Source organism: Lissotriton helveticus, chromosome 2_1 (genome assembly GCF_964261635.1).
Source record: "Lissotriton helveticus chromosome 2_1, aLisHel1.1, whole genome shotgun sequence".
NCBI classification, from domain to species: Eukaryota; Metazoa; Chordata; class Amphibia; order Caudata; family Salamandridae; genus Lissotriton; species Lissotriton helveticus.
The window spans coordinates 1,974,305,493-1,974,326,034 of NC_136059.1; the positions used below are offsets into that span (position 1 = coordinate 1,974,305,493).

A 20,542-nucleotide genomic window follows, 5' to 3' on the forward strand; every position below is an offset into this window, starting at 1 on the left:
CTTCTCACAACAGAATATAATAACTTTAGGCAGAATAAAGAAACGTTTTTGTACACCCAGGGAACAAAAAGCTGCAAAATCACACCTTAACGGGGGTCCACTGACGAGCCGCCCTCAAGGAACTTCCAAACAAACGCGCACAAAAGTGGGTGTGCGCGTGACTAGGTCAGAAGTCACGCAGTTGTTAGAGCACAGCGCCTACACAGTCAATCAGCACCACACCTTGGGGAGGAATGGCGCAATCACGAAAGACATATTTAGTGTGGAAACGGTTGTTTTACTAGCGCTGTCATTTCTAAAACACAACTCCGTCCATTGAGCTATCACTCAACATGGCACGTCACAACTCACTAGCACACATTTTACTAACCACTCCTCATTTGCCACATATCAAACCCACACAACAGTCAACACAGTAGAAACCATACAAAGAGGCCATGCAGAAATAAGAAGCCAGAGGTAGAAACCGCCAGAAAGCAATCAAAGGGACGCCTTCGAAAACGAAGCAGAACTGCAGAAAGTAAAGACAATACAATTGAGATAGCTCAGCATTTTCAATTTCTAAGAATGTGATCAGGCGACTATATATCTTCATCCCAGCACACCACGAAACTGGCTCAACAGAGCAACCACACAAAGGTTAGCTGTGTGTACAGTGCCTTCTACCACCAACAGGGTCTCCCCTGCTCATAAACAGGGTTTGACGAGACCACAAGCGACGGACCACTCTTACACACCCGATTCGAGTTTTTGGCGAAAGGTCAGTAAATCCTCCTCCCACAGGGGCAACCCAAACACGAGAGTACCCCACAAGGGTCTAGACAAGGGTTGCACCTTTCTAGGGAAAACACAGGGCATTTGATCACGTTTTAAGATTCTGCAAAGGCCTGGGCGCAATAGTTAAATATGACTTTATATACACTCGCCCACATCCATTTTAACAAGGTCTTAGTTTACTTTAATGATTAGGCAGGAATCATTGAGAGAACGTATTTTTTTTAAGTGTTCTAGTCTAAGACTTACTGTTTAAGGTATATACTGATAATGGGGAAAAGATCTGCTTTACGTGAATTTTCCTAGTTTTTGCACCGACTGGAAAATTTAAAATAACGGCCGTGTCGATAAAAACAGGCAGGGGACAAACCTCGCCTGGACAGCAGGTTGCAACACCCACTCCTGTACACTCAGGCCACTGACAGGCCACACATAACCTCACCCACTCACAGCCTTAGGTAAACCCATAAAGCAATGCTGACACAAAGTGACACGCTATTTATACCGTGACCACTAGAGGACACTGTTTCTCCACCGTTAGTCAATTTGAAAGAGGTGTTAACTGAGTCACCAGGAATGTATGTATTATGTATGGAATTTGTAAGGGCTTGCAGTTGGATCATGACACTCGTCCACAACTGTGACTAGTTTTTTTTTTTTAATTTATGTTTACGAAATACATGAGTTGGGAGAGGTGTGGCGCCGCGGCCAGGGCGACTGACGCTGGAATCTGGGGATCAGGGTTCGATCCCCATCTCCGGCGGCAGGTTAGCCCAGCACCATGCGACTCTGGGCAATAGCTTGCTTAATCTTCCCGACGGCCCCCAGCGCCTAGAGACCCTAACGGGTGATTGTGCGCTATACAAATGTGGATTATTATTATTATGAGTTAGTCGTCAAAGAGTCATCATTTACAGAGTACATAGTTACTATTGACATTCATTACATCAATTCATCAATAAATCAATAATCCTGGAGCCAGATACATATATATTAAAAAAAGATAAATAAATGAGTTTTAGAGATTATATGTTACTCACATTGGATACATAAAAAAAATACAATTAACAATACAATAAGGCAGATACATATAGGGCTACTAAAAAAGGAGTTGACGGGAATAGACCATCAGACAGTGGATTCTAGATTAGTGATCTTGCCCCAAATCTGTTGACCAAGCTTTTTTTTCCCTATGCCCTTTAAGGGCATACAGACTATGCTCCATATTATGAACAGCAAAAAAACGCGCTCTCCATAGTTCAAAAGAGGGGGGTTCCTGCTGTAACCACCAAGATGCTAATAAGAGTCGGTATACCGCTGTAACTAAGAATATTAGTTTTACATGTGGCTGTAATAGATATGATATTACCGGCCCCATTTCTGCACCTAGCATTATCTGCGTAGCACTTAGTTTAACGGGAAACCCTAAAGTAGCTGTTAAGTAATTCTCTATCTGTAAAAGTAAAGAAGATAACCGAGGGCACCCAAAAAAAATATGGAGATCGTCTGCAGATATGTATCCACACCTATAGCATTTCCCAATAGTATCACCCTGCCATTTCGAAATCTTGTCCGGCGTATAATATAAATTAAAAATGGATTTGTAATGCTGTGCAGATAATTTTGCCGAAATAAATAAATTTGTTGCCATCTCCAGTGAAATTTCTATCCGTATATCCTGCCTCCCAAGTTTATTCCCCCATTTAACATTTTGTTGCTGTAAATCATTCTCCCTAGTATTCAGTAAATGGCCATATAGCACTCCTATTTTTGCAGATTTGGTATTATCCTCTATCAGAGGGTTAGCTTGTAGATTGCTGGCTTTTTGAGATAGGAAGTTCCTAATTTGCAAATATTTTGCAAAATTCTCCCTGGGTAGCTGATATTGTATACGAAGTTGGTCAAAAGATTTCAGAGATCCATCACCCAAAAAATCCCCCAATAACCTTAATCCTTTTTGCCACCATACATAGACCACCCTATCCCATAAGTCAATTGGCAAAAATATTGGAGCCGTCAAGGGTGTATACCAAGACATTTTTCCTATTCCAAAAATTTTCCTTAATGTCCGCCAGATTTTATATGCGGCTAGCAGTACCTTAAAACGTGTGCGTTTGTAATAGCTCCATTCCTGATTTAGTAACAGACAATTTTTAGCCTTCACACCTAGTAGCATCTGGTAAATTGACGGGCACTCTGCCATATTCAGAGGACCAACACCTGTTACCAGAACATTCATCCCTTGAAGCATGCAGGCATAATAATAAAGAGTAAAATCTGGTACTGACCAACCTCCTAAATTTCTAGGTAAAATCATAAAACGCCCGGCACGGCGGGCTTTACCACCGGCCCACATAAAACGCATACAAAGAGCCTAGAGTTGTGCTAAGCTAGTGGTAGCAACTTCTAAAGGAACACACCTGAAAAAATATTATACTTGTGGCAAAATCATCATTTTTAGTAGGCTACATCGCCCTACTAAAGAGAGATGGAGACATTCCGCCTGATCCAACTGTTTCCTCACCCCTAATGTTAAGTCCTCCCAATTAGATTTGACCAGGGCCGTTGAAGAGACCCTTAGTTTAATCCCCAGATAGGTGACTTCTTCACACACCTGTGGATCAGAGTACTTAGGCAGGTTGGCACATAGTAGCTGGGTTTTAGAAGCATTCAATTTATAGCCAGCGACTGCCCCAAAATTAGCGGCAATAGATTCAATCTCCTCCATTGCAACTGTGGGGCATGTCGTGACAACTGCCACGTCATCGGCATATGCTAGGACCTTGAATTGATAGTTTTGTATCACCACCGGTGGAATCCTAGAACAAGCCTCCAGCATTCTTAAAAAAGGCTCAATGTACAATGAAAATAAAAGAGGAGAACAGGGGCAGCCCTGCCTGGTACCCCTCTGTATTTGTACTAAGTCCGACACGAGTCCCATGGTACTAATACGGGCCGTAGGTTGCAAGTACAATGTCTGCACAGATTTTATGAATTCGGGGCCAAACCCCCTTCGCTTCATTACGTCCCATATAAAGCACCATGAGACCCGGTCAAAAGCCTTTTCGGCATCCAATAAAATTAAGTATAATGGCTCCTGAGTAACATTAACAAAATCAAATAAAGTGATCACCCGACGAACATGATCCGCCGTTCCACGGTGTGGAATAAAGCCATGCTGTATAGTGGAAACTAGATTGGTAATTACCTTAGACAACCTATTCGCAAGAATCTTCGAGTAAATTTTTCCGGCCGCATTTTGAAGCGAAATAGGGCAGTAAGACCCAGCTAGGTTCGCAGGTTTTCCTTTTTTGTGAAAAACCACACTGCATGCTTCACTCCAGCTCCCTGGGGGTACCCCTTTCTGAGCATTTCTCATCGTCTCTAGAAGATCTGTTTTTAAAACAGAGAAAAAGGTCTTATAAATTTCCACAGGGAGCTTATCTGGGCATGCCGCCTTTCCCCTGGCTAATCCATTAACTGCCATTTCTAGTTCTTCTGCCGTTATAGTTGCCTCTAGGCTTTCTCTTTCATCCTCCGATAGATCTGCCGTACAATATCGCCCGATAAGTAGAGTAGCACTATTTATGTCATATTCATCTCCTTTGTACAATGATTCGTAAAATTGTCCAAAGATCTCTAATATTCCAGTTTCATTGTCTACTAAGTTTCCTCTTAAATCTAGTAAATTATCTATCCGCTGTGATGCTTCCCTTGACCTTAATTTCTGGGCTAGACATCTGCCACTTGCTTCCCCTTACTCATATTGTATTTGTTGTTTAATAAAGAAAGTTTTTGCACTTTCCTGCGACCATTTAAGATTTATCTTCGCTTTAAGCCTAGCTACTGCCGTCATCTGATCATTTATATCCGCCCCTAACCGTATACCCTGCGCTAATGATTCCTCAGCCTTTGTTAATTCTTGATAAAGTTCTTGGAGTTTTATCGCCTGCTGCTTTTGATTGTATAATCCAAAGCTCAGGGCCTCACCCCTGAATGCTGCTTTGAAACAATCCCAAACATTGCCCACACTACTTGTTCCTCGATTAATAAGAAAAAATGTTTCAATCCACTGTTTCATGTAGTCAGTGAATTGTTGTTCTAGTAATAACTTACGATCAAAAGAGTATGGCCTCGGTCTTTTAGCAGTTACCAAGTCCGTTCTAGATAGAACCACCGGTCCGTGATCAGACGTGATTCGGGGATACATTTGAATAATAGCAGATTTAAGCAATAACTGAGGAAGAAAAAAATAATCCAGACGTACTAGCTTGCGGTGGGGGAAGGAAAAAAATGTATACCCAGGAGCTTTTCCCCTTAAAAAAGCCCATGCATCTACCAGCCCATGTGCCATGATTAATGCCTGCAATGCCCTAAACACACGTGGCTTCCGACTGCAGTACTTTGCATCTTTATTACAGAGAATGTTCGGGGCTAAGTTTATATTTAAGTCACCGCACAGAATCAACGATGTAGGCCAAGTAGCTAGCTCGACATTTAAGTGCTCCAAGGTTGATGCTTCATCAAGATTTGCTCCATAGACTACACAGACAGTAAGATTAACCAAGCCTACGACACATTCTGCCATTGCCCATCTGCCTAAATCATCAACTATAGTTCTGCCGGATTTGCCTATATGCTTCTTTCCCAAAATTGCTACCCCTCTTGATGAGCCCAGATATCTTGTACAAGCAATAAGATTGAATCCCAGCTCTTCGAGCAATCGACGTTTTGACCCTACAATATGCGTCTCTTGGAGACAAATTATATCACAAAAAAGAGCCCTTAATTCCTGTGCTACCCGTCTTCTTTTATCTATTGAATTTAGCCCCCTAACATTCAGTGTACCTATCCTAATACCCCTACCTGCCATTTAATTAAATCAAATCTAGCTAGACTAGCTCCATCTAGTGATTGAAAAATAACAATCTTTCTACCAGAGTAACTCATTTCTGACCAATTTTCATGTATTATTTTATGTTTTTCCCCTCCTTCCCCAACATCGCCCCCCCAACTCCACCCCAAAACCCCCTGCCCCTTTCCCCCCCACCCCACACACCCATTATGAGGCTTTTTAAAATTGCACACTTGCCTGCCCTTGGCGCAGCTAATTCGCCTTGCTCATAGACACCCCTGCACAGCGGATTTAGCGCTGCAGCGGGCGAGGTGTTTTTGCTCATCATTGCCGCCATTTCCGCGTTCAGCAGGACACGCCCACCTGCCTTGGCCACGCCCCCTTCACCAAGCCTACTTATAGCGCTGAGTACAAGCGCCGCCCTGATTCACCTACTTCTCCTGAGGCACAGCCGGGAGCTACGATCTCTTGTCATTTTTTAAAATTGTATAACTTTGCGTTTTTAAAATTGCACACTTGCCTGCCCTTGGCGCAGCTAATTCTCCTTGCTCATAGACACCCCTGCACAGCGGATTTAGCGCTGCAGCGGGCGAGGTGTTTTTGCTCATCATTGCCGCCATTTCCGCGTTCAGCAGGACACGCTCACCTGCCTTGGCCACGCCCCCCTTCCAACCCTTTTCCCCCACCTGTATATAGTATGTGTCACTTCCGGAAGCGCAGTGGACGAGCGCAGCGGGCGCGACGATTGCGCGCCGAAGGCGCGCCTAAGGCAAGCCCGTCTGCGCCCGTCCGCGACCGACCGGACCTAGGGCCACCTCCCCCTGCCCTGGTAAGACTCTACACGCCGACTCAACTTCACAGTCTTCAAGGCCCATGGACGATTAATGATTCTGTGACTTCCCTTATTCACAGCTTGGGTCTCACACCTTCCTCACTCTCCCCCTCTTCTCCACCTCCTCTACCTCTCCCTCTGCTCCCTCCTGTCTCCTGCTCTAAGCACTCAACCGCACCCCCACTCGCTTCTCTTTCCATCTACTACCTCAATACGCGTTCTGCTGTTAAACACTTTCATGAGCTCTTTGTTCTGTTAGATCTACATAAACCTGATCTCCTATTCCTCACAGAGACTTGGTTTCGCGATAGTTCTCTTCCTTCCCTATTAGAGGCTCTCCCTAACAACTACTACGCGCTCCGAGCTGATCGATCCTCGGATAAAGTGGGCGGGGGTGTCGCACTGATCGCTCGGAAGGAATTTCTCTTCCAGTCCCTCACTTTTTCCCCTATTGGCTCATCTGATTTTCTAGTAATCCGCTCCCTTTCCCTCAAAGTCCCTCTTACTTGTCTACTTATGTATCACCCCCCCCCAACCTTCCCAAGCCTTTCTGCCTGGGTTCCAAGACCTGGTGGCCACCCTAGCAGTTAATAATTCCTCCGTCATGGTGCTAGGCGACTTTAATTTCTGGCCCTCGGACCCAGCTGAATGGGCTATTTCTAAAGAATTTTCTGATACCCTTCGTTCCCTTAACTTTAGTTCTCATGTTCACTCCCCCACCCACATTAAGTGACACACCCTCGACCAGATCTGGTCTTTGAACTGCCCGGTCATGTCCCTCTCTATCTCCCCCTGCCCCTGGTCTGATCACTTTCTGATTTCTTTTTCCTTACCCCTTGACTTAACCTCCAAGCCCCCACTTCCCAAAAACATCTGGGCACGCTCCTGGGGCCGGATCGACTCACACTTGGTGGCTTCCACTCTCCTTCCCCTCTGTCCAGACTTACTTGGATTACCACTCACAACCCAAGCTGATTCTATTAATTCATGGCTCGTGTCAGGTTGTGACTCTATTGTTCCTCTTCGACGAGTCTCTTCTAAACGGCCCAATGATTCTAACCGTTGGTTCAGTGACGAACTGAAGGCACTGAAATTTTCAGTTCGCCATGCCGAACGTGCCTGGCGACGCCAATACTGTCCTAACCTCAAAATACAGTACACCTCTCTTTTGTCCATATATAAAAAAAAACATTTTAACCACCAAAACGGAATACTTCTCCTCTAAAATCTTAACTGCTGACAATCAGGCTAAAGAAATATTTTCCATAGTCCATAATCTGGCCTATGCTGATAGAACTTCTCTCAAACCCCCTCCGTCACAGTCCCTATGTGACTCACTGAATAACTACTTCTTGGACAAAATTGAAAAAATCAAAGTCAACATTCCTCCCCCATCTCCCTCCTTCCTCAATCCTCCTAGCCCCTCTCCAAAGGCTTGTTTTGACTCATTTCCCCCCTTAACAGAAGAATCTTTTCTCTCTCTTCTTTCTTTGGTTAAATCAGGTTCCCCTCTAGACCCTTGTCCTGCTCACATCCTCAGGCTCATTTTCACAACTTGTGTGCTACCCCCACTTTCCTTCCTCAACTGTTCCCTATCTCAGGGTGTTGTTCCTCCGATTCTTAAAACAGCCATTATTCTTCCCATTTTAAAAAAACCTGGTGCCAACCCCACTGCCCCTGCCAACTTTCGACCTATTTCCTTACTTCCCTTCTTAGGGAAAGTATTGGAACGGCATGTAACTCGAGCCCTTACTTCATTTGTGGAAGAAAACCAGGTTTTAGCCCCCCGTCAGGCCGGATTCCGTCCCGCTCACTCCACCGAATCTGTGGCGCTTTCCGTGCTTGACAACCTTAGAGAAGGTATGGATACCAACCATCCCCAGGCCCTGGTCCTCCTCGACCTGTCCGCCGCCTTCGACACGGTGGACCACTCCATCTTACTCTCCCGTGTCGGGGCGGCTGGGGTCGGTGGAGTAGCCTTGGTCTGGCTATCCTCCTTCCTAAGGGACCGCACCCAAGCAGTGCGGCTGGGCGAGTTCTCGGCTGAGCCGCGCAAGGTTCCATGCGGGGTTCCCCAGGGCTCCTCTCTTTCTCCTTTACTCTTTAATCTTTACATCGCCCTTTTATTTTTGCCCTCCAACAAATGGAGGTCTCCGTATTTATTTATGCGGATGACCTCCAGCTCATTTTTGACCTCTCTTCATCCCCAGACTCTATATCCAATTTCCAGACCATCATGATTTTCATCCGGGACTGGATGAGCCACAACCACCTGAAACTTAACCCGGATAAAACCGAACTGGTTTTGACAGGTGGTTGTGCCAGTCCCTGGTCCTCTCTTTTTTGGCCCCTTTCCCTGGGTTCCCCTCCCTCTCCCTCCCCTTCCGTGAAAGCGCTTGGTTTCAAGATTAACGATCAACTCACTCTGCACTCCCAGGTGAGCTCGGTGGTGTCCTCTTCTTTCCTTTCCCTCCGCACCATCCGTAAGGTATTCCGCTTCTTTTCCTTCCCCGCTTTAAAACTTATTGTACTGGCTATGGTCGTTTCTAAATTAGACTATGGCAATGCCTTATACTGCGGTATGCATGCCTACAGTGTTAGACAGCTCCAACTGGTCCAGAACCAGGCCGCTCGACTAGTCTATAAGCTGCCCAAGTCCCACCATGTTACTCCACTCCTGAAATCCCTGCATTAGCTCCCTATCCGCGAACGCTCATTGTTCAAGATGGGTTGTATTACCTTTCAGGCTCACTCAGGATTCGCCCCGGCCTTTATCTCGTCTGAGATAAAGCTCTATACCCCGGCCAGAGAACTACGATCATCTTCTCAACATCTGCTGGCTGTCCCCCGGTTTCGTTGGAAAAAATGGGGTGGTTCCAAATTTTCCACCATCGCTCCTATTTTCTGGAATTCACTCCCCCCCCAACTTAGGTCCCTCACGCAATATCCTTTGTTCCGTATGCGTTAAAAACTTTTCTTTTTTCACAAGTCTTTCCCCAATGAGTTACCCTCTGTTTCCCAGCTCTCTTTCCTGCTAATTGAGGCTTAAGTGAACCCTAGCGCCATGAAACCATCAGGTGTACGTGCGCTTTAGAAGTGATTTAAACTTAAACTTAATGTCCATGTCCTCAGTGATGTCGAGGCGCTATGACCAACCCCCCCCTCACAATGACCTCCCTCCACACTCTTATACACCATTTTCCCTCTCTCTCTTCTTGTTAGTTGATATTCCAAAATACCCTATACAAATATAGAAAACAAACTATCTGTTAACCTGTCTTTCTCCCAATCCTATTTAAACAATAAATTCACGTCATTTTCAATACTTTCATCCATTTAGTGAGATATTTATTACATTTACAATAATACATTGCTATACACCTCCTTCCACCTTATGCAATTTCATCATTGCTAGAAGAAAAGAAAAAAAAAGAAGGACAAAGTATCCGTCTATATCTCAGAGATAAACGCTAAACCTTTACGCATACTTTATGCATGTTTCATGGAAGAAAGGGGAAACAGTGCAATAAAGAAGAGAACTACAAATTACCACGTGGTGACTACCCCCATCCCATCAACAGTAAGCAAAATCTAACATACTCATAGGGCAATGTGCCCATTGTAACTATAACATATACTTTCATTTTTTAGGGCTCTTACCAAGACCCGTTAGATAATCCTGCGCTGCCCTGGTGGAAGTGAAATACCTAGTGTGTCCTTTGAGAATGACCTTTAACTTGGACGGGTTAAGCAAAAAGACCTGGGCTCCTTTGGCTTGTAAAGGAGCAATCAATTTACGCAATTGCCATTGTTCAGTTACAGTTGCAGGGCAAAAATCAGGGCGGACAAAAAACTCACAGCCCATACCGCTCCTTTTTCTCCCAGGACGTGCTAAATCAGAGTGCTTCGCGTAACAGATAATTATTCAAACATATCAGTATTGCCCTGGGATATGAATTCTGTTCAGCCTGCCGTTCATTTCCATGTTGACGCATCGTGAACGGGAATCTGTGTGCTCGTATTATTTCGGTTTCCCAGTTCCATGCACTCAGTTCCGGAAAGGCTTCTTTAAACATCTGTACAATAAATTTACGCGGTTCTGACCCTTCTCTTTTTTCCGGTATGCCCAATACGTGTAAATTGTTACGGCGTGCACGGTTCTCCAAATCCGTGAGTTTCCAGTCAATGTCTACTTTAGATTTCCCTAGAGTTTCTATAGCAATTTGCTGTTTCACAAGAGAGTCCTCCGCCGAGGACACCCTTTCTTCTACTTCTACCACACGAGTGGTTGTTTCTGCACGTCTTTACCAAGCGCCGTACAGTATTTTGAAGCTTCCTTACAGCTCCCTGTGTACGCAACCCCTCAGCTTTTGTTTCACTTCTATGTGCCATGATAGTTTTATAAATCAAACCAAGAGTGACTGAGTCTTCTTCAAAGTCCTCATCCAAGTTAAGTTGGGCTAGAGGTGATTCTCGCTCTTGCTGCGAATTTACACCAGTTTCCCCAATTTTTCTCACAGTGTCCTGAGGTAAAGATTGCCCAAATTCATCCAGATCATCCGGATCGTTCTCATCAGGGATATCCCCCCCATTCCCCTAGATTACTGGAACTAGCCAAGTCTTGTTCTTTATCGGATACAGTTGTTAGGTCTGACATTGAATAAAATTTACCGTCTGAGCCAGCATACTCTGATTCTGCCCCCTTCTCCATGCACTGCAGTGCAGGGTCACTGTCAAATCCTATCTGGGAGTTGCCATCCTCCGTGGCCGACATCATCGTAGTTACTATTATTGAGATTGCATTTTCTCCTCTTTCAGGCCCATTTTCATTTCTATCTTGACTGCTATCCGGAGTAGCCGTAAAAGTATCAGAACTTGGGTGTAGCACATTAGAAGGTACTCCAGCGACTTCATCCTCATTTTCTCCTACATATCCCAAATCTGTCTCAGTGGCAACTTTAGCCTTTACTACACGCTTTTTATCGAAAATTGCAGGGATAGTCTTTTGCTTTACAGACTGTGACTCTGATTTAAATTCTGGCGCTGGAGGCCTCTTGTACAGGTGCTGCAGTCGGACCCTTATGTATACTGGTATTATCAGAAATGACACTCTCAGCACTGACTACAACCGGTTTAGTATTAACATTGCCTTTTGTTACTCCTTTCGTTACATTTCCTTTAGTTTTAGGGGCATTGTCAACAGTATCTGTGCTTGCACTACCCTCTGCAGCACTTCCAACAGGTGTGTCAGCCGCCGCTCCCCCCTTGTTTCTAGCCGTGCCCCTTCCCTTCGGCGCCATTCTTACCAGAACCGGTGTCTCTCGTTTCTCACAGGGAGTCCGGGAGCTGTAAATTCTGCTCGTAGACTTTTAGCTGTAGGTTACAAAGTATCTAGTCCCGCTTAATGTCTATATTTATTTTTTATTTTATTATTTATTTTTTTTCACTTTCGTTTTTCCTCTCCAGCCCACTCGGCACGTCCAGAGCTCTCCAAACTGCTGAAACAAGGGGTTGTGCTACACGCTGGTGCCGGTGTCGGAAGCGTCCAAAGCACTCAGCCTCCGCGTTCAGCCCCGTCTCTCACACCTCCTCCGAGCTGAGTCAATCAGTCGGCAGCACACGCGCAACGTCCAGCTGCCAGCAATCCTCACTTACGGACTCCAGCGCCGGCCGACCGACGATCGCCGGGAAGCCTCCACACGAAAGCCTGTGCAAGCAGACCGCCGCAGCTCCCGAGCAACTCCCGAGCAGTATGTTTATTGCAGACCCAGGTCAGCCAGCCTTGCCGCAACAACACACAGGTCCTGACTCGCGGGTAATCACCACTACGGGGAGGTCAGTGGGAGTCCTGGGCAGAGCACCTTACACGGCCACAGTAGCGGCCGCCATCTTGCCTCGGTATCACAACTGTGACTAGTTGGTGGCAAAAAATGTATGCAAGTAGACAACGATAAGGCGGGAAAGAAGTCTGATATATGGCGCAGAGGCTTTTTAAGGCATGGGCAAAGTGGGCCCGGCCTTTCAGCCCCCTTTCCCCCCCTCAGAGTGCCAGCTCTGTTCTGCAGTCTTGCCCTGGTGACATTGAATAATTCTTAAACGGATGGTTTTAAGGACCGTTTTCCTTTAATTTATTTTAATGGGGGTGATCTGTGAGAGTGTTCTAGAGACACTTTGTAGAGAAATGTTGTTTGTTTCGTGCAACGTCCATAAAAGGTTTTTCTTAGATCAAAACAGGACCTCATATATAATAAATGGGAGAGTATTACAGAGATTATTTGGAGCAATATGAGTGAGCTGCTGCTGTGTTAAAATAATGAAATCGCACTGTCAATATCCCTGAATATTAGATGTAAACACATTTAGAATGTGTACGAGTGTGCCTGTGCATTGTCAGTGACTGGCCAAAGAGGGCATAAAAGAGCTGACATTGGTTCATAAATTCAAAGGTGTTCCGAACAAGGCCCCTTCAAATGCGTTTGGCCCAGGGACCCCAAAACCCCTTAGGATGTCTCCGATATGGCGCGCACGTTGAAAGGACAATTGTGCCACAAGCGCGTACTTAGAACGCACTCATGAACTTCGTGGTATTGTACCTGTGGTGGAGTCAAGAATGCCAGTCAATCTAAAGAGGGGAGAAAGATCTAAAGAGAGATTGGAGGAGATGCCAGAGGAGAGGGAGGCATATCAACAATGGAAAGAGTGCGCTACTGATATAGGAGAGTTCACTATCTCTATAGTGAGGATGTGGCATTACGGCCAGAGCTACTGACTTTGGTATTGGGAAACCAAGTTTGAGCCTCCGGGTGCCTCACCATCTTGTGATTTTCCAAGCCCTGGAACTTTGAAAATAGATTTAAAGAGAAGCCAATAGATACAGGATGATTCCTTTGTAAACCTTTAATATGACTACGTCCCTTTCCGACTCGGGAGCTTGTGGGCCCTTATCCCCATTATTTTACCGGGTGCAGCGGTGACTCAAGGGTGCCCCCTACGTGGTCCTGATGAAGACCCTACCGTAAGAACCCCACTAACCTACAATTTACCCTGGGTCGAAACATCAACGGCTTTATTTTGTGTTTACCTTTTTGGACACCTGTGATAGTTTCCTTGTGTTCTCCTACATTATGGTTTTGTAAATAGATTTAGCCTTTGATAAGGCTGGTTTGGCTCCTTATGATTTGGATGTATATATTGTTCACTGCCCTCCCTCTATCACTTACCTTCACACTTGCACATTGCTGCACCTTTTTCCCTTCCTCCCCTACGAAGCACCTCTTCACGAGAGTTTTCAACAAATGTGAGTGTTCTGTACATAAGAACCTACTGTTTATCAGGAAATAAAATGTATAACATGACTACTATTGTTTGGATTTGACTTAACAGGTGTTGTTGTTGAGTTTCTAATGTTATTTTTTAAGTTCATATCCACTGGGACCATTGTCTCTAGTAGAGTATCTACAGAAAGCATGCGTGTCCATGCAACCCAATTAAATAGGGAATGGCATTTAGGCCCTGCCATGAACACTCGGCACACATGGTAAAAAAAAACTACCATCACACATTTCTCTAACGGAATGAGGAAATACGAAGTCTTCTGGAAAAAGAATACCGTTTTATTTCCTTTTACTATTCTTATTTTTATTTCCATTTCCATCTAAAGGCCTACTTTGTTGTGGCTGCCAGAATGACAGTACAACACCCTGTTGTGTTATAGAAATGTATTCCCCTGACGCAATGAAGTCTAATGGAAGTTTTACCCAGGAAATAGATGAATACGAAAATCTCGAAAACAGCACCGTTTGTGTAGGCTGGATGCGAATGGTTACCAACACATGGGTTGCGTATTTCATATACATCTAGGTTCCTTGAAAATTAGCACATACACACCCTTAAGGTTTGGCATCGCCGTCATTTTGTCCTCTTCAAGGGATATTTACAGATGTTGCTTACCATAGTAAGCAACAAATATAATACTGATACGGCAAAGTCCATGGAACAATTTCACACAATTGCCCCTAAATAGGAAAATTACTGAAATGCCTCAAGGGGACGAAGCTGTGCAAAAGTGGCACTGCCCAGCGCAGCCATGCAAATATAATGAAACTCATCACAAGGAAAATAAAGCGAACACATTAAATCTCCTGTGCCCCCTCTGCACCACGAATTCTTACATCAAGGAATTAAACACTAAAGGGAACAAACTTCTAATTTAATGAAAACAAAAATCACCACTGCAACAGGCCCAAACCACAATGTTTCCAAGTAAACGGAGTTGAATGTAAAAGTATGACTCTTGGCAGGGCTTATTTGTTTCCCTTTTTGCAAGCTTTCAAAAAGGCACCTGCAAGCCTTGCTAAAAATAGCTGCTAGCTGGATGCAGCATAAGCATTTTCCATAAATCTTTCCCCCATCACCTTGCCCTCTGACCAGTTGAGGTTTCTTAGCTTCAAAGCAGGAGGGGAAAATGAAAAGCACATGCAACTCCTATATTTCTTTTTTAGTGTTTCATTACAATCTGTAAGTTATAACTACGTGTATAAAGCCTCATTCACGGAAGATAAAATAGTCTTTGCCCTCTAACAAAAATATGACTAATCAGTACTCTAATAAAAAGCTAGTTTTACCCCTCAAAAGAAGTATTGCAAATCATTGACAAGTTTAGTCACACTACTGGCCTTCCCACATCAGCAGAACCCTCACAAACCTTTCATCTTAGCCGGCTACGGGTAAGGTGGCATTATGACTTGGGCTCATGCTTTCGGGGCCCCTGCAGTGAAATGTACTTAGAGATTTTTAAAGGAAGCCCGTCCTCTTTCTTGTTAATGAGGAGTTAGATTACATGGGTGGTAACATATACAAGAATTGTACTTCGAGACTTACTGTATTCAGGATATGGGCATAAAGCTTTGCCCACTTTCCGACCAACTTTTTAATTGGCTCTTGTCCTGTCCTTTGTAAATGGTGGCTTTTCATTGGTCAATAGGCTTAGTAGTCCCTCCTTAGGTACCGCCATTTCTCTTCTTGTAACCTCCCTTGAGGAAACCCAACGTTACATGTGTTGTTACTCTGTAAGTTTTAATTACAGCCTCGGAGCACTCTTTTCTTACAGCGCTTTGTCCTGCCTGCTTTTGCAGGCAGAACGCGCTATCCCGCTAAGATTAAAGGTTTTTAGAGGTGAAACCTACCTGCTGTTCGTGTGCTTTCCTGTTGTTTGGGAACCTCAGGAGCGTTGATTTACAAGCGGCAGCCCAGCCGCTGGGAAGGCACCACCCCGCGATAACTGGGGGCCATTTGGGACGTGGATAAACCTGTCCTGCTGTGGTGGAGTAGCAGGCAAAGGATAAAGATGGGCCAGCAGGCGAGGGGCTCATGCGGAGCCTTAAAGCACAGCAGAAAATACAAGTACATCGATTCACGACGAAATAAGTGGGCTTTCTTTCCCATAATGCATCATATAGGGATGCGAGCATAACAATGGGGGAGTGTCCATAGTTGCACGCCATCCACGCCCAAGCCTCTGATGAAGAGACAATCGAAACGCGCAAGGCAACGCGCTGGAACTGCTTAAATTAATTGCTTGCTGAACCCGCCTGTACCAAAGATTAAAGGTTTTTAGAGGTGAAACCTACCTGCTAATCGTGTGCTTTCCTGTTGTTTGGGAACCTCAGGAGCGTTGATATATATATATATATATATATATTGTTTACCAGTCCGCATACACTCCGATCAAGGAAGGAAGGAAATATATATACAGACATAGGTATTTCAATGTACTTGTGGGAAGGTCTTTCATGCAATGCATTGTGGGTAGGGTGGATTTTCCACATCTTCTTAATGATGGCCTCATTTAACATATCCTTCGGACTAAAAACTGCAATTCTCCTGAACACCTACAGAGGGCCACTCTCAGCATTACGTTCTCAACTCTGTCCTCAGGATGGCTTCGCACTGCGCCCTGTAATACAGTTGTTTCCTCTTCATGCCCACTCTAAGGGAGGTAGCCTTCCCCATCCCTACTCCATTATGTGCAGACACAAGCAGCAAAGTGATAAGGTTTTTTACATTTGTTTTTTCATATGCCGTGGAGTAATTATATTTTTATACCGCTAGCGACATTGGCATAAAAAAGCAAAAGTAAAAAACATTTTCATTTTCAACACTAACAGCTCTTACTTCAACAAATGAGAGACCTATTGCATTGTAAACGCAATAGGTCTTGCATCTATTGGAGTTGGAGTAAATTGGCATTATAAATGACAATGTTTTTACCTAGCCATGTTGCAGGGTGCAGTAACATATGTGGCCAAAAGAGGTCCCATGGTCTCACATATGGTACTGCAATCTGCAACATGGTTAGGTAACACACATTGGCATTTATGCAGATGCTCCACATGCATGTGTATCTGTTTTACAACTTAGTTAATGAAACACAAATCATGTGGAAAGCAAAGTTCACAATGTTACCTCACATGCAACTTTCTATCTTGCTACAAAATGCTGATTGCCTGACCGTCATCTTAAATTGAGTAAAACGGAGGTGATTTTTTTTAGCTATACCATCCACCAGTGATCCACATAACTACTTTCAAGCCAACACCGGCCACCTCAAACTACATAGACAGCCAGAAATTGGGTAGCGAGAGTTGATCTGCAAACCTTGCATTTTGTCAGAATCACCATGTCCAGATCACTGCCACTTCTAGGTAAGACTATGCCAACAGATTGGGCCACGTAGTAACGTGTAGAAGAACTAGAGATGATCCCTTTGTCAGGGGCTTGAATCCTTTACGACCTCCCTCGCCCTGCATCATCAATGAGTTTAAGATACGGTTTGGTTTATCAGCACTACTGCTATCCAGAGCCAGGTTTTGGTGGAGACAGGTTTCATTGCTATAATCCAAGCCTGATCCATCACGCCAATGATTCTTTCCGACTGAAATTCCCCAGTGTTAGTGGATGAGGCTTCCTCACAGTTTTCACTCTCCTATGCCTTCCCAGTCGAACTCACCCTAGAAAGCACACAGCACATGAACCTCATTTGCCGGCCAATCAAACAGTCAAAAGAACGAACAATCAAAAGGATGGTCTCCTAAATCGCAAAACACATACAGCAAAAAGCATCTGTTTATCATTCACATTGGCATTTTCCAGATTTACATCTGAATTAAAGAAAACAGATTTAACTTGCCACGCACCTATTTAGCTACATTGTTTAGGCCAGATTTATGAAAAAGTGGTGCAGTACAGCACAGCAAGTCACCTTGCTGCCCTGCGTTACTGGGACAGGGCAAGAATGCACTGTATTTAAGGCAATACGGCGCATTTCTGTCCTTCCCCTGCGCTATAATACAATGGTCTGCCTAGCGCCAACACAGGCACCCTTGCTCCATAGTGCAAGGGTGCCTGTTCCTGCACAAAAACAATCCTGAGAAGCTTTTTCCTCTTTCTATGTGTGATGCAAAATGCAGCACACATAGAAAAAAGAACAAGCATTTACAATGCAATAGGTCTCGCAGCATTAAAGTTTGAGTTACTGGCATTGTAAATGACAACGCTTTGCATAATTTTTTTTTTTTTATTTGCAATTGGATGTGGTGGTGTCCCAGAGTGATGTGGTAGTGTCCCAGAGTGATGTGGTAGTGTCCCAGAGTGATGTGGTAGTGTCCCAGAGTGATGTGGTGGTGCCCCTGAGTGGTGCCCCTGAGTGATGTGGTGGTGCCCCTGAGTGGTGCCCCTGAGTGATGTGGTGGTGCCCCCCAGTGATGTGGTGGTGTCCCCGAGTGATGTGGTGGTGCCCCCGAGTGATGTGGTGGTGCCCCCGAGTGATGTGGTGGTGCCCCCGAGTGATGTGGTGGTGCCCGACTGATGTGGTGGTGCCCGACTGATGTGGTGGTGCCCGACTGATGTGGTGATGCCCCCGAGTGATGCGGGGTGGTGCCCCCGAGTGATGCGGGGTGGTGCCCCCGAGTGATGCGGGGTGGTGCCCCCGAGTGATGCGGGGTGGTGCCCCCGAGTGATGCGGGGTGGTGCCCCCCGAGTGATGTGGTGGTGCCCCCGAGTGATGTGGTGGTGCCCCCCGAGTGATGTGGTGGTGCCCCCCGAGTGATGTGGTGGTGCCCCCCGAGTGATGTGGTGGTGCCCCCGAGTGATGTGGTGGTGCCCCCTGAGTGATGTGGTGGTGCCCCCCGAGTGATGCGGTGTGGTGCCCCCGAGTGATGCGGGGTGGTGCCCCCGAGTGATGCGGGGTTGTGCCCCCGAGTGATGTGGTGGTGCCCCCGAGTGATGTGGTGGTGTCCCCGAGTGATGTGGTGGTGCCCCCGAGTGATGTGGTGGTGCCCCCGAGTGATGTGGTGGTGCCCCCGAGTGATGTGGTGGTGTCCCCGTGTGATGTGGTGGTGTCCCCGTGTGATGTGGTGGTGCCCCGCAGTGATGTGGTGGTGCCCCCCAGTGATGTGGTGGTGCCCCCGAGTGATGTGGTGGTGTCCCCGAGTGATGTGGTGGTGTCCCCGAGTGATGTGGTGGTGCCCCCCAGTGATGTGGTGGTGCCCCCCAGTGATGTGGTGGTGCCCCCCAGTGATGTGGTGGTGTCCCCGAGTGATGTGGTGGTGTCCCCCAGTGATGTGGTGGTGTCCCCCAGTGATGTGGTGGTGCCCCCCAGTGATGTGGTGGTGCCCCCCAGTGATGTGGTGGTGCCCCCCAGTGATGTGGTGGTGTCCCCGAGTGATGTGGTGGTGTCCCCCAGTGATGTGGTGGTGTCCCCCAGTGATGTGGTGGTGCCCCCCAGTGATGTGGTGGTGCCCCCCAGTGATGTGGTGGTGCCCCCCAGTGATGTGGTGGTGTCCCCGAGTGATGTGGTGGTGTCCCCGAGTGATGTGGTGGTGTCCCCGAGTGATGTGGTGGTGTCCCCGAGTGATGTGGTGGTGTCCCCGAGTGATGTGGTGGTGTCCCCGAGTGATGTGGTGGTGTCCCCGAGTGATGTGGTGGTGTCCCCGAGTGATGTGGTGGTGCCCCCGAGTGATGTGGTGGTGTCCCCGAGTGATGTGGTGGTGTCCCCGAGTGATGTGGTGGTGTCCCCGAGTGATGTGGTGGTGCCCCCCGAGTGATGTGGTGGTGCCCCCCGAGTGATGTGGCGGAGTCCCCGAGTGATATGGTGGTGTCCCAGAATGATGTGGTGGTGTCCCAGAATGATGTGGTGGTGTCCCAGAATGATGTGGTGGTGTCCCAGAGTGCTGTGGTGGTGTCCCAGAGTGATGTGGTGGTGTCCCAGAGTGATGTGGTGGTGTCCCAGAGTGATGTGGTGGTGTCCCAGAGTGATGTGGTGGTGTCCCAGAGTGATGTGGTGGTGTCCCTGAGTGATGTGGTGGTTTCGAGTGATGTGATTGTGTTCCTGAGTGATGTGATGGTGTTCCTGAGTGATGTGGTGGTGTCCCTGAGTGACGTGGTGGTACCCCTGAGTGGTGCCTCTGAGTGATGTGGTGGTGTCCCTGAGTGATGTGGTGTGTGAGGGTGAGGGTGAGAGGGTTGTGAGGGTGAGGGGTGTGAGGCTGTAAGGGCGAGTGAGGGTGTGTGAGGGTGAGAGCGTATGTGAGGGTGAGGGGGTGTGAGGGTAAGGGTGACGGGTTGAGGGTGATGGGGTGAGGGTGTGTGAGGGTGAGGGGGTGTGAGGGTGAGGGGGTGTGAGGGTGAGGAGGTGTGAGGGTGGGTGGGTGAGGGCGAGTGATGGAGGGTGAGGGTGTGTGAGGGTGAGGGGGTATGAGGGTGAGGGGATGAGAGTGAGGGTGGGTGAGTGTGAAGGTGAGTAAGGGTGTGCGGGTGAGTGAGGGTGTGTGAGGGTGAGGGTGTGTGAGGGTGAGGTGGTGTGAGGGTCCAAAGTAAATGGTGGCAGGGCAGACATCATGAGATAGAGGGAAGAGACTGCATGGTGACTGCGTTGGTCAGTTTCAGAATCAGGAGGGGCAGAGCCAGCACAGTCTACGAGGGATCAACGTGTCTAGAGGCAAAGCATAGTGGATGTTGCATTGCAGCTAGAAAGTCGAGTGTTCTGAAGCTGAGTGTCCCTAGAGAGAAGCATTTGAGGAGCA

The 20,542-nt window shown here is 46.6% G+C and overlaps 1 protein-coding gene across 2 annotated transcripts in view; it reads right to left on the reverse strand.

Annotated features, from left to right (window-relative positions):
- The window catches only part of SH3D19 (SH3 domain containing 19), a 656,725-nt gene that overhangs the window by 421,506 nt on the left and 214,677 nt on the right, over positions 1-20,542 (reverse strand). The window lies entirely within an intron of this gene.